Source organism: Mirounga angustirostris, unplaced genomic scaffold, assembly GCF_029215605.1.
Source record: "Mirounga angustirostris isolate CCGP_5_RB_7025 unplaced genomic scaffold, mMirAng1.0.hap1 SCAF_11, whole genome shotgun sequence".
NCBI classification, from domain to species: domain Eukaryota; kingdom Metazoa; phylum Chordata; class Mammalia; order Carnivora; family Phocidae; genus Mirounga; species Mirounga angustirostris.
In genome coordinates this window covers 72693952-72708485 of record NW_026991719.1, presented here as the reverse complement: position 1 = coordinate 72708485, position 14534 = coordinate 72693952, and positions in this window count along the sequence as shown.

Here is a 14534-nt window from a genome sequence, read left to right as displayed (position 1 = left end):
TTGAATGCCTTTTATTTCTTCTTCTTGTCTGATTGCTGAGGCTAAGACTTCTAGTTGTATTTTGAACAACAGGGGTCAGAGTGGGCATCCCTGTTGTGTTCCTGACCTTAGAGGAAAAGCTTTCAATTTTTCCCCATTGAAAATTATATTCACTGTGGTCTTTTTATATATGGCTTTTATGGTATTGAGATATGTTCCCTCTATCCCTACACTGTGGAGAGTTTTAATCAAGAAAGAATGCTATATTTTGTCAAATGCTTTTTCTGCATCAATTGAGAGGATCATATGTTTCTTGTCCTTTCTTTTATAAATGTGATGTATCAGGTTGATTGATTTGCAAATGTTGAAGCACCCTTGTAGCCCAGGAATAAATCCCACTTGTACATATTGAATAATCCTTTTAATATACTGTTGGATCCTTTTGGCTAGTATCTTGGTGAGATTTTTGGCATCCATGTTTCTCAGGGATATTCATCTATAATTCTCTTTTTTAGTGGGGTCTTTGTCTGGTTTGGGGATCAAGGTAATTGCTGCCTCATAGAAAGAGATTGTAAGTTTTCCTTCCATTTCTATTTTTGAAACAGCTTAAGTAAAATGGGTATTAGTTTTTTAAAGGTTTAATAGAATTCCCCTGGGAAGCCATCTGGCCCTGGATTTATGTTTGTTGGGAGATTTTTAATTACCTCTTCCATTTCCTTGCTGGTTATGGGTCTCTTCAGGTTTCTCTTTCTTCCTGTTTCAGTCTTTGTAGTTTATATAATTTTCCAGGAATGCATTTTTTCTTCCAGATTGCCTAATTTGTTGGCATATACTTGCTCATAATAAATTTTTAAATGTGTTTGTATTTCCTTGGAGTTGGTAGTGATCTCTCCTCTTTCATTCATGGTTTTATTAATCTGGTCCTTTCTCTTTTCTTTTTAATAAATCTGGCTAGGGGGTTATTGATCTTAGTAATTCTTACAAAAAAAAAAAACAGTTTCATTGATCTGTTCTACTGTTCTTTTGGTTTCTATTTCATTGATTTCTGCTCTGTTCTTTATTACTTCTCTTCTCCTACTTAATTAGGTTTTACATGCTGTTCTTTCTGCAGCTCCTTTAGGTGTAACTTTAGCTTGTCTATTTGACACTTTTCCAGTTTCTTGAGAAAGGTTTGTATTGCTATGCACTTCCCTCTTAGGATGCCCTTTGCTGTATCCCAAAGGGTTTGAACAGTTGTGTTTTCATTTTCATTTATTTCCATGCATTTTTTTAAATTCTTCTTCAATTACCTGATTGACCCCTTCATTCTTTAGTAGTTTGCTCTTTAACCTCCAAATATTTGAGATCCTTACAAATTTCCTCTTGTGATTAAGTTCTACTTTTAAAGCATTGTGGTCTGAAAATATGCAGGGAATGATCCCAATCTTTTGGTACTGGTTGAGACCTGATTAGTGACCTAGTATCTGATCTATTCTGGAGAATGTTCCATGTGCACTTGAAAAGAACATATTATTTTGCTTTAGGATGGAATGCTCTGCATACATCTGTTAAGTCCATCTGGTCCAGTGTGTCATTCAAAGTCCTTGTTTCCTTTTTGATCTTCTACTTGGATGATCTGTCCATTGCTGTGAGTAGGGTGTTGAAATCCCCTACTACTCTGTTAGTATTGTCAATGTCTTTCTTTAATTTGGTTATTAATTCATTTATATAATTGGCTTCTCCCAAGTTGGGAGCATAAATATCTATAATCTTTATATCTTCTTGTTGGATAGACCCTTTAAGTATGTTATAGTGTCCCTTTTCATCCCTTAGTATGGTCTTTAGTTTAAAATCTAATTTGTCTGGTATAAGGATTGTGACCACAACTTTCTTTTGATGTCCATTAGCCTGATAAATTGTTCTCTACCCCCTCACTTTCAACCTGGAGGTGTCTTTAGGTCTAAAATGAGTCTCTTATAGCCAGCATATGGCTGGGTCTTGCTTTTTTTTTTCCAATCTGATACTCTGTGTCTTTTGATTGGAGCATTTAACCCATTTACATTCAGAGTAACTTTTGGAAGATATGAAAATAGTGCCATTTTATTACCTGTAAAGTCTCTGTTTCTGTAGATTGTCTCCATTCCCTTCTGGTCTTTGTTTCTTGTTTGGTCTCTCTTTGCTTACAGGATCCCCTTTAAAATTTTTTCAGGGCTCGTTTAGTGATCACAAATTCTTCTAGTTTCTGTTTGTCCTGGAAGTTCTTTATCTATCCTTTTATTTTGAATGACAGCTTTGCTGGATAAGGTGTTCTTGGCTGCATGCTTTTCTCATTTAGTACCCTGAATATATCATGCCAGCCCTTTCTGGCTTATCAGGTCTCTGTGGATAAGTCTGTTGCCAGTCTAATATTTCCACCATTGTAGGTTAAGGAGCTCTGGCTTGAAGCTGCTTTCAGGATTTTCTCTTTATCTCTGAAATTTTCAAACTTCACTATTATATATCAGGATATTTATCTATTTTTATTGATTTTGGGGGGCATTCTCTCTACTTCTGGGACTTGAATGCCTGTTTCCTTCCCCAGATTAAGGAAGTTCTCAGCTATGATTTGCTCAAATATACTTTTGATCCCTCTCTCTCTTTCTTCTTCCTCTGGGACCCCAATAATTCTAATAGTGTTTCACTTTATGGTGTCACTGATTTCTCAAATCCTCCTCTCATTGTCCATTCATTGTTTTTCTCTCTTTTCCTCAGCTTCCTACCTTTCCATCATCTTGTTTTCTATGTCACTGACTCTCTCTTCTGCTTCATTTACTCTAGTTGTTAGGGCATCCAATTTAGACTGTATCTCAGTTAGAGCATTTTTAATTTTGGCCTGAATAGATTTTATTTCTGCACTAAGAAATTAGTGTCTTTTGTCTATTTTTTTCCAAAGCCAGCTAGTAAGTTTATAATCGTTATTATGAATTTTAGGTCTGACATTTTACTATATCCATATCAATTAGATCTGTGGCAGAGAGTATTAACTCTGCTCCTTTCTTTTTTTTTGTGAATTTCTCTTCTAGTCATTTTGTCCAGAGAAGAATAGATGAACAAGAGAACAAAATTAAAAATATCAACCATGATCTCCGCAAAATGCATAGTGGACTAATCTGAAGAGGTCAGAAACTAAAGAAAAGAAAAAAAAAGGGAATAAAGAGAAAATATAATCTTCCAGGTGGACAAAACAGGGTGATCCACTTGGTACTGGGTGTATTTTGGTCTGTTTGTTAGAAGACACCACATCCCAAATTTGTAAAGAAAAAAAATAAAACTTGTATATATACAAAAATAACATTGAATACAGTGAAAGGAAGCCAAAAATGAATATATCTCTAAAATGTAAATGTAAAAATAAGAATTAAAAAGGGCTTAAAATCAAAGAGTTGATAAAATAGGAAACTAGTTGCAAAGGAGAAAAAAGAAAAAATAAATAAAGTGAAAGACTAAAGTCTCATCATAAAAAAACCTAAATAGCATAACTGATAGACAATTTAAAGCAATAATTATAAGGATACTAAGTATACTTGAGAAGAGTGAAGGACATAAGTGAGACCATTAACATAGCACAGATAAAGAGCTCAATAAATGAAATGAAAAACATGAGTGATGGAAAGAATGGCAGATTTGAGGAAGCAGAGGAACAAATGAATGTCCTAGAAGCCAGAATAATGGAAAGTAATCAAGCTGAACAAAAGACAAAAGAATTATTCAGCCATAGAAAAGAATGAGACCAATAGAGGGTTTCAAAGATGGTGGTGGAGTAGGAGGTCCACAGGATCATCTCATCCCATAAACACAACTAGATAATTATCAAATAATCTTATATAGCCCAGAAATCAGCCTGAAGACTGACAGAATAAATTCCAAAACTAAGGTGAGAGAAGAGGCCACATCCAAGAATGTAAGAAGAATGGAATCATGGTCTAGGGGAGAAATAGATCACAGGTGCTGCAGAGCAGAGGGAGCCATGGTTGCAGAAAAGGGTGAGAGAGAGAGGAACACAAAGGAGAATGCACAAAGTGAATGTTTTCTCAAAGCAATTGGGTTGGAAAATGAGAGTAGCTAAATTTCTTGAGTTACTGCAACCAGTGAAGCTTAAAGCCTATAGTTTTAAAGGGCAGTGAGTTTGGATAGGATAGAACCCAGAGGACACTGTGCTGTTCCTAGAAAGAAGGCAGGGAAACAACCAGGGGGTAGACTGTGTGGAAACAGCAATCTGAAGAACACCTGGGGCCCACATCAGGGAGATTATTTGCTCTTCTCAGGAGCACATCACTGAGTCAGCCTTCACAGAGATGCCTCTTTGTGAACAAAAGAGCTAGCTGGCCCTATTTCCCACCCCCATCCCTCAGCATAAGCACAGAGCCTCCTGCAGGAAGCAGCAGCACAGCACCAACACTGGCTGCCTAGCTTGCTTACACCAAATCCCACCCCAGGAGTTTTAGTGGGAGAGCCCTCCTCAGTCAAGCTTGCCTCAGTCCCAGTGCAGTGGGTCCCTTCTCCAAGAAGACCAGCAAAAACCCATGCCCACATCACATCTTCCAGCCAGAGAGTTCTTCAGGGCCTCCTTCTGGTGGAAGTAGCATCAAGTTTCATTTCACAAGCCAACCAAAGTACACCTAGTTAAAACTCACCACATTATGGCCAGGGACCAAACACAGCCCACAGCAGGCCAGACGACCCACTGCAGATGGCTGGACTAAAGGACAGAACAGCCAAAACACAATAGCAGAGTGCTTACAGCACACACCAAAGACACTCCCTGAAGCACAAAACCCTGGGAAATGCATGACCTCTTCTTCATAAGGCCATTATTTTAAGCAGCAGGAGACATAGCTGGCTTTTCTAACACAGAAAAGAAGGGAGAGACTTAGACAAAATTCCAAGATGGAGAAATTTATCCCATATGAAAGAAGAAGATAAGGTCACAGCCAGAGATCTAAGTAAAATAAGTAATATGCCTGATGGAGAATAAAGGAACAGTCATAAGGATATTCTCTAGGCTTGAGGGGAAAAAAAGAAAGAAGACATCAGGGAGACCATTAACACAGAGATTAAAAAATTAAAGAATCAATCAGAGATGAAGTGTGCAATAAACAAAATTGGAAACATGCTTGAAGCAATGAACAACAGGCTAGAAGAAGCAGAGGAATGAATTAGTGATATAGAAAATGAAATAATGGAAACTAATGAAGCTGAACAAAAGAGAGAAAGAATTCTTGAACACAAGCATAGTCTTACAAAACTCAGTGACTCCATCAAACATAATAACGTTCATGTTATGAAAATCCTAGAAGAGAGAAGAGGGCAGAAAATATATTTTAATAAATAGTAGCTGAAAACTTCCCTAATCTGGGGAAGGAAACATCTAGATAAAGGAGGCATAGAGAACTCCCATCAAAATCAATAAAAGAAGGCCAACACCAAGACATATTGTAATTAAATTTGCAAAATATAGTTATAGTGGGGGTGCCTGGGTGGCTCAGTCAGTTAAGCATCTACCTTCAGCTCAGGTCATGATCCCAGGGTCCTGGAATCAAGTCCTGCATTGGGGTCCCTGCTCAGTGGGGCATCTGCTTCTCCTTCTCCCTCTGCCCCTCCCCTCCACTTGTGCTCTCCCTTATCTTCTCTCTCTCTTTCTCTCAAATAAATAAATAAATAATCTATAAATATATATAGTTATAAAGAAGTAAGACAAAAGTCCTTAACTTACTAGGGAAAACTTATAGGGCTTGCTGTAGATTTCTCAACAGAAACTAGGCAAGCCAGAAGGGAGTGGTGTGACATATTCAACATGCTAAATGGGAGCTATATGCAACCAAGAACACTCTATCCAGCTAGGCTATCATTCAGAATGGGAGAAAGAGTTTCCCAGACAAACAAAAACTAAAGGAGTACATGCCCACTAAACCAGCCCCACAACAAATATTAAAGGGGACTCTCTGAGTGCAAAGGAGAGACCAAAATTGAAAAACACAAGAAAGGATCAGAGAAAATCCCCCCTAAAAATGACAAAACAAGTAATAAAATGGCAATAAATACATATCTATCAATAATTACTTTGAATGTAAATGGACTAAACACTCCAGTCAAAAGACACAGGATGTCAGAGAGGATAAGAAACAAGACCCATCTATATGTTGCCTGCAAGAGACTTATTTTAGAGCTAAAGACACCTGCAGATTGAAATTTAAGGGATAGTGCAACATATATCACACAAATATATGTCAAAAGAAAGCCAGATTAACAATACTTATGTCATACAAACTAGACTTTAAAACAAAGACTGTACAAGAAATAAAGAAGGGCACTATATCATAATAAAGGGGACAATCCAACAAGAAGATATAACAATTGTAAATATTTATGCACCCAACATGGGAGCACCCAAATATATAAACAGTTAGTAACAAACATAAACAAACTAATTGATTATAATACAATAATGGTAGGGGACTTTAACATCCCACTTACATCAATGAACAAATCATCTAATCAGGAAGGAAAAAAAGCAAAGGGAAATATGAGAGAGAGAGAGAGAGAAAGAGAGATACCACAAAACAGACTCTTATTTTTAGAGAACAAACTGATGGTTATTAGAGGGAGGTCAGTGGAGGAATGGGTTAAATAGATGATAAGGATTAAGGAGTGCACTTGTATGAAAGTGTTGAATCATTATATTGTTTACCTGAAGCAATATTACACTGTATGTTAACTGGAATTTGAATAAAAACTAAAAACAGCAGAACCAAATATAAATCAATCAATTAATCAGTAAACAAAGGCTTTGAATGGCAAACTGAACCACATGGACTTAACAGATATTCAAAACATTTCACCCAAAAACAGCAGAATACACATTACTTTCAAGTCCACATGGGGCACTATCCAGAATAGATCTCATAGTAGGTCACAAATCAATCTTTAACAATTACAAAAAATTGAAATCATACTATATACCTTTTCTGACCACAATGTTATAAAACTAGAAGTCAACAACAAGAAAAAAAATTGGAAGGACCACAAATACATGGAAGTTAAACAACATGCTACTAAACAATGAATGGGTCAACCAGGAAATCAGAGAAGAAATAAATACATGGAAACAGATGAAAAAAAAAAAAAGGCCCAAAACCTTTGGGATGCAGCAAAGCAGTCCTAAGAGGGAAATACATAGCAATACAGGCCTACTTCAAGAAACAAGAAAAATCTCAAACTACCTAACCTTACACCTACAGGAGCTAGAAAAAACAAACAACAACAACAAAAACAAAACAAAAAACAGCAAATGAAGCTTAAAGACACCAGAAGGAAGGAAATAATAAAGATCAGAGCAGAAATTAGTGATATAGATACTGAAAAAAAACAATAAAACAGATCAACAAAACCAGATGCTGGTTCTTTGAAAATATTAAAAAAATGATAAACCTATAGCAAGACTTATCAAAAAGAAATAAGAAACTACCCAAATAAAATTACAAATGAGAGAGGATAAATAACAACCATCACCACAGAAATACCAATAATTATGAGAATATTATGAGGAATTATGTCAACAAATGGGATAACATGGAAGAAATGGATAATTTCTTAGAATCATATATACTACCAAAACTGAAACAGAAAGGAATAGAAAACTTGGACAGACCAATAAACTGCAAAGTTACTCAGTAATAAAAAAAAAATCTCACAATAAACCAAAGTCCAGGGCCAGGTGGCTTCACAGGCATTTTTTTTTTCAAACATTTAAAGAAGAGTTAGTATCTATTCTTCTCAAATTATTCCAAAAAATAGAAAAGAAGGAAAACTTCCAAATTCATTGAATGAGGCCAGCATTACCCTGATACCAAAACCAGATAAAGATTCCACCATAAAGAGAGAACTATAAGCTAATATCCTTGATAACATGGATGTAAAAATTTCAGTAAAATACTAACAAAATTCAACATGACATTAAAAAAAATCATTCACCATGATCAAGTGGGAGTTATTTCTGGTTTGCAATGGTGGTTCAATATTCGCAAATCAATGAATGTGATACACCATATTAATAAAAGAAAGGATAAGAACCATATGATCATTTCAATAGATGCAGAAAAAGCATTTGACAAAATACAATATCCATTCATGATAAAAACCCTCAACAAAGCAGGTTTAGAGGATACATACCTAAACATAATAAAGGCCATATTAAAAACACACAGCTAATATCATCCTCATTGGAGAAGAAATGAGAGCTTTTCCTCTATAGTCAGGAAGAAGACAGGGATGTCCATATTCACCACTGTTACTTAATGGACAGTGTGTCCATAGTCACCACTGTTACTGGAAGTCTTAACCACAGCAGTAAGACAACAAAAACAAAAGGCAAGTAAATTGGCAAGAAAGAAGTAAAAATTTCACTATTTGTAGATGACATGATACTCTATTTAGAAATCCCAAAGCCTCCACCAAAAAACTGCTAGAAGTGATAAACGAATTCAATAAAGTCACTGGATACAAAATCAACATAAAGAAATCTGTTGCATTTCTATACACCAATAATGAAGAAGCAGAAAGAGAAACTAAGGAATCAGTGCCCTTTACAAATGTATCAAAAACAATAAGATACTTAGGAATAAATCTAACCAAGGAGGTGAAAAACCTGAAAACTATAGAACACTGATAAAAGAAACTGAAGATAACATAAAGAAATGGAAAGACATTCCATACTCATGGACTGCAAGAGTAAATAATGATAAAATGTCTAAACTACCCAGAACAGTCTACACATTTAAGGCAGTCCCTATCAAAATACCACCAACATTTTTCAAAGAGCTAGGGCAAACAATCCTAAAATTTATATGGAACCACAAAAGATCCCAAATAGCCAAAGCATACTTGAAAAACAAACCTGGAGGGATCCCAATTCTTGACTCCAAGTTATATCACAAAGCTGTAGTCATCAAAACAGTATGATACTGGGGCGCCTGGGTGGCTCAGTTGGTTAAGCGACTGCCTTTGGCTCAGGTCATGATCCTGGAGTCCCGGGATCGAGTCCCACATCGGGGGGTCCCTGCTCAGCGGGGGGTCTGCTTCTCCCTCTAACCCGCTTCCCTCTCGTGCTCTCTGTCTCTCATTCTCTCTCTCAAATAAATAAATAAAATCTTTAAAAAAAAAAAACAGTATGATACTGGCACAAACATAGACACCTAGTCCAATAGAACAGAATAGAAAAAACAGAAATGAACCTACAATTAAATGGTTAATTAATCTTTGATATAGCAGGAAATAATATCCAAAGGGAAAAAAGAATGTCTCCTCAGCAAATGGTGTTGGGAAAACTGGACAGCAACATGCAAAAGAATGAAACTGGAGCACTTTCTGACACTGTACACAAAAGTAAATTCAAAATGGATTGGAGACCTAAATTTGAGATCTGAAACCATAAAAATCCTAGAGGAGAACACAGGCAGTAACTGCTTTGATAAATGCCATAACAAGTTTTTTTCTACATATTTCTCCTGTAACAAGGGAAACAAAAGCAAAAATAAACTATTGGGACTTCATCAAAATAAAAAGTTTCTATACAGCAATGGACATAATCAACAAAACTAAAAGGCAGCCTGTGGGATGGGAGAAGATATTTGCAAATGACAGATCTGATAAATGGTTAGTATCCAAAATATATAAAGAACCTATAAAACTCAACACCCAAAAAATTAATAATCAAATTTTTAAAAATGGTCAGAAGATATGATTAGACATTTTTCCAAAGAAGATGTACAGATAGCCAACAGGCACATGAAACGATGTTCATCATCACTTACCGTCAGGGAAATGGAAATCAAAACTACAATGAGATATTACCTCACACCTCTCAGTATGGCTAAAATCAACAACACAAGAAACAATGGGTGTTGGTAAGAATGTGAAGAAAGGGGCATTTTCTTGTACTGTTGGTGGGCATGCCAACTGGTAAACATTATGTAAGTTCCTTAAAACGTTAAAAATCCATCTACCCTGTTATCCAACAATTGCACTACTAGGTATTTACCCAAAGAATACAAAGATACTAATTCAAAGGAATGCATGCACCCTGATATTTAGAGCAATATTATCTACAATAGCTAAATTATGGAAAGAGCCTTAATGTCCATCAACTAATGAATGGATAAAGAAGATGTGGTATATGGTATATATGTGGTATATTGTATATGTAATATATATGTATACATATATATCCATATATATAGATTACTCAGTCATGGAAAAGAATGAAATCTTGCCATTTGCAAGGACATGGGTATAACTACAGAGTATTATGTTAAGCAAAATAAGTTAGTCAGAGAAAGATCAATACCATATGATTTTACTCATATGTGGAATTTAAGGAACAAAACAAAAGAGCAAAGGGAAAAAAACTAAGAGGGGGGAAAATCACAAAACAGACTCTTAACTATAAAGAACAAACTGATAGTTAGCAAAGGGGAGAGGGGTGGGTGCTTGGATTAAATAGTTGGTGGGGATGAAGGAGTGCACTTGTGATGAGCACTGGGTATTGTAGAGAAGGGTTGAATCGCTATATTGTACACCTGAAACTGATATTACACCATGTGTTAACTAACTGGAATTTAAATAAAAACTTTAGGGGTGCCTGGGTGGCTCAGTCATTAAGCGTCTGCCTTCGGCTCAGGTCATGATCCCAGGGTCCTGGGATCGAGCCCTGCATCTGGCTCCTCGCTCCGCAGGAAGCCTGCTTCTCCCTCTCCCACTCCCCCTGTTTGTGTTCCCTCTCTCACTGTGTCTCTCTCTGTCAAAAAAATAAATAAATAAAATCTTTAAAAATAAATAAATAAATAAAATTTTTAAAAATTGTTTTGCTTGTCTACTATGCTGCCTTTTTTATTTGAAATATAGTTGATGTCTCTCTCATTTTTAAATGTAATCATTTATAGCTATTAATTTCTCTCATATCACTACTTTCTCTGTATCCCATAAGTTTTGGTATATTGTGTTTTCATTTTCATTTATCACAATATATTTTTCTGATTCTTTTGTGATTTCTTCTTGAACTCATTGATTGAGTGTATTGCTTAACTTCCAGGTTTTTGTTAAATTTCTACTCTTCATTGTCATTGATTTTTAGTTTCATTTCACTATGCTAGTAAAAGTTTGTTTATATGATGTTAAGTTTTGTTCAACTTATTAATACATGTTTTATGACTTAACATTTGGTCTATCCTGGAGAATGTTCCATGAGCACTTGATAAAAAATGTGTATCCTGCTCTTGTTGGTTGGAATGTTCTGTATATACCCATTAGGTCCAACTGGTCTATAACATTTTTCAAATCCTCTATGTACTTATTGATCTTCTGTCTGGTTGTTCTATCCATTGTTAAAAGTGAGGTATTAAAGTCTCTTACTATTATTGAACAGTGTATTTCTCCCCTCAATTCTGTCAATATTTGCTTCATATATTTTTTAACTCTGGCTATTTCACATATATATTCATCAGGAATATTGGCCTATATTTTTCCTTCTTTATGTTCTTATCTGGAATTTGTGTCAGGGTAATGCTGGCCTCAGTAAATGAGTTTGGCAGTGTTCCATCCTTGCTGGAAACCTTGGGGACCTTGGTGTTGGAATAGGTTGAAAGCCTGGGACAGGGTAGTCATTTTGGCACTGAGCTCTTCTAAATCTCTGGGTTTACAGGTGCCCCCAGAGCCTGGGTTGCAAGTATTGATTGGGAGCCTGAAGCCACAGGAGCAGTCCAAGGCAGCAGGAGTTAGCCAGTGCTGAAACGTTCTGGGAACCTCTGGAGCCTGTTAGGAGCCTATTGCCACAGGAGCTGCCCAAGGTCACAGGAGCCAGCTGGTGCTGGGGCAAGCTAGAAGCCTGTGTTTATGGGAGCCTGTCAGGAACCTAGTGCCTGGTGGGCTGGATCCTGGCGCTTCTGAGGCTGCCTGAGATCATGGAAGCCAGCAAACAACAGAGTTAACTGGGGGCCTCAATTCACAGGAGCACTCTAGGAGCCTGGAACTGAGGAAGCTGATGGGAGTGCAGAATCACTTGGATCCACTGGCCACCTGGGACTGCTGGAGCTGGCTGGTTTCCTCATGGGCCAGAAGCTTGAGTTTGCAGGTGCCCTCTGAGAACCTACAGTCCAGGAAGTTACCTAGAATCAAGGAGTTGCCTTGGGCTGCTGAAGCTGAAAGGTACCAGTGTGAGAAGGGGGCTTGGCTTCATGGGAGCCTGCTGGAAGCCTGGTGCTATAGAAACCACATGGGTCCATGGGAGTTACATGGGGCCACTGGTGTCAGTAGGTACCAAGATGATCTGGGGGCCTAGATTTGTGGAGTCTGCTGGGATCCAAGTGCCATAGAGACCACCTGGTGCATCAGGAGCTTCTTGAGTTCACCCGAGCTGGCAGGTGCTGGGGTGAGCTGGGGATCTCAGTTCCTAGAAGCCCACTGGGAGCCTGGGTGTCACAGGAGGTACCAAAGGCCACCAGAACTGTCAGGGACCTGGGTGCAACAGGAGCCCGAGTTACCAAGAGCCTATTGGGAGCCCTGCAGTATAAGCCACCTGGAGTCATGGGAGATACTTGTGGCTGCTGTAGACAGGAACCAGGGTGAGCCAGAGACCTGGACTTGTGGTAGCCTGCTGGAAGCCTTGTCATAGGAACTGCTTTGGGACACTGGAATAAGCAGATGCTGAAGTGATCCTGGGACTCACCAAGAACTTTGTGCCAAGGTCAGCATTTGGGGCCGCCAGAGCCAGTAGGCACTAGGGTGAGATGGGGGCCTGTGTTCCTGGGAGCCCTCAGGGAGCCTGGTGCCAAGGGATCCTCTTGGGGTTGCTGGAATTTGCAAGTAAGGAGGTGAGCAGGACCTTAGTTTGTGGGATCCCACAGCAGTCCTCCTGTGAAAGTTACCTGGGGCTGTGTGAGCTGCCTGAGGCCACCAGAGTAGACAGGCACTGGGGTGAGTTGAGTATATATATATATATATATATATATATATATATATATATATATACACATCATTATAGTCTAAGATACAGATTTTTAATAAATATGACACTGGGATACTAATTTTGAAGATAGTATTGTGCTTTTACCTTTTAACATTTACTCATGTATGAGATTCTCCGTATTTTGCTAGATGTGACCACTTCCCTCATCGTTTATGTTCTGTGCATATGTGTGTGTTAGGATTGTAACAGGAAAGCAAAAAAAAAAATGTCGATATTAAACTTTTAGCATGTAAAATAGGATTTTTCCCTAATCTGTAGCAGGCAACAATCTTGAAAAATGAGTATTGTCAAAAGAGGGGAAAAAAATATAAAAACTTTTTTAAAGTTTCCTTTGACATATAGAAAGCCAGGTTGGTGTAATAGGAGTTCATGTGGTATCTTCCACAGACAAGAGAGAAAATATTCTTTCCATCATTCAGGTTGGGGCTTACTGTATCCAGGAAGAGGAATATGATGTAAAAGAAGTCCATTACAAAGAAGAAAAGTAACTTGAAAAATCTCTCCCTCTACCTTAGATGACTGTGGTAAGAGAAAGAAAACAGAATGACCACAGGTAAGGAAACATATGTTTTATGATCTTTCTTTTCCTGGACTAAGATTTCAGGCTAGAAGTCTTATTAGAGAGCTTAAGAGCAAATCTGAAATCAGAGGAATTTTTGTTCTATTCCCTATTTGGGACTTTAGGCAGAGACCTCCTTTCAGTGTTCCCTCCATATCAAAATGGGTCAGTAACCACATGTGAGTCAAGTTAAAGGATGACAAGCAGAGGAAGGAACCAAGTTTAGTGCCCTAGTCTCCTTAAGCTCCTGTGTGGTATAGGAGGAATTTAGATGTTTCCTGCATGCCCTATGGAAATACAGGTAAAATAGTTGATGGTGTTGTCTAGAAAGTCATCATACAGGCTGAGTGCTGCAGAGTGGGAGATCCTGAGCAAGGTTGTAGTCATTACAGAAAAATCAAAAACTAACATTGTCTTTCCAATATGAGTACAGTGTCTGAATGCATCAGCCTTTCCACTAGTTGAGAGAATATATAAAATAACTCCATTTCTTATCCTTGTTAGCTTGAACCAGCCTCATAGGTCATCTCCACTACAATATAGTAACAAGGGGCTTACCCATATAACTCCTTTTTCCAACTAGGTTTGACTGAGGCAAGCACAGTTATGTTTTATTGCCCTGAGCCTCTGTATTATCTCCATTCTAAATGCTCAGATTTACTTAAACTTTGGCAATCCAGCTAAGCCATAGTGGCCTAAGCACAATTTTCAAATACAGCTGTGCAGCAGTAGCCCTGGGTGATATATGGAGATATATATAGATATAGATATATAGAAAAATATTACTAGTCTATATATATTACTAGTCAATATCTGATTTAAATGAAGCAAGCCCAAATAGACCATCAAGAAGATACTATTCAATCTCTGCTTACCTGATCAGGCATGACTCTGGACACGATCTCCCTATTGGTGCCATCTAGCAGTGACTGGAGCATTGTCAAACTGGGCTGTGATAGG